This window comes from Durio zibethinus, chromosome 14, assembly GCF_047325235.1.
Source record: "Durio zibethinus cultivar Kanyao isolate XHJ-2024 chromosome 14, ASM4732523v1, whole genome shotgun sequence".
Lineage (NCBI taxonomy): Eukaryota > Viridiplantae > Streptophyta > Magnoliopsida > Malvales > Malvaceae > Durio > Durio zibethinus.
Window position 1 is genome coordinate 10,009,479 of NC_143175.1, and position 522 is coordinate 10,010,000.

Below are 522 nucleotides of genomic sequence, written 5' to 3' on the forward strand. Positions count from 1 at the left end.
AAAGAGAGAAAATTTGGGCAAAGTTTTGAATCAATAAGGAATAAGCAATCAAACAAAAAAAATTTACAAGAAAATCTAGTTGGAGTTTTTGGAAGGAAAGCTAATATTTATAATAAGAAACTTTAGTTTTTGAAAGGTAAAAAATTGTTGGAACCTATTATCAATTGAGGTACTGCTTACTTTTTTTTTTTGTGATTTTTACATAACTTTTATAATATTTAATTGCTTATTCTTATATGGTATTCATTTTTGCATGAATTTGCATGATGATAATTTATTTGCTTAATATTTTATTTGCATGATTAATATATTTGTGTGATTTATTAATATATTTGCATGACTATCGATTATTTGCATAATTATCAATTTATTTGCATGATTATCAATTTATTTATTTGTATGATTATATATTTAATTGCATGTTTTATATTATTAATTGCTTGATTATATATTTAGTTACATTGTATGACTATATATTTAATTGCATGTTTTATATTATTAATTGCTTGATTATATATTTAG